We start from the raw sequence: 308 nt of genomic DNA, 5'->3' as shown, positions 1-308 counted from the left end.
AATCCTTTGTAAAGTGCGAACCCTGAGATAATCAACTCGAAAAGTAAAAAAGTTTAAGATTAGTGGTTCTCACCGCCGGTTTTAGTTTCCCCTTTGAGTACGTTCGTTATTTGATGATGACTTTATAGTCACTTAATGGGGCCACTTGAAACTTTAGAGGGGGCGGTGTGGGTATTCCATTAAGGTCTTTGATTCTGATTTACATATGGAGGTTCTTTCGTAATGTCTTAAGAGAAAATAGAAGGAATTAACACTGGGCAGTTATCAGTATTGTGTTATACCCTGACAGGATAACATAACCGGAGCTT

Source organism: Penaeus monodon, chromosome 23 (assembly GCF_015228065.2).
Source record: "Penaeus monodon isolate SGIC_2016 chromosome 23, NSTDA_Pmon_1, whole genome shotgun sequence".
In the NCBI taxonomy this organism is placed as follows: domain Eukaryota; kingdom Metazoa; phylum Arthropoda; class Malacostraca; order Decapoda; family Penaeidae; genus Penaeus; species Penaeus monodon.
The sequence above is the reverse complement of the archived record's forward strand: the minus strand, read 5'-3'. Positions refer to the sequence as shown.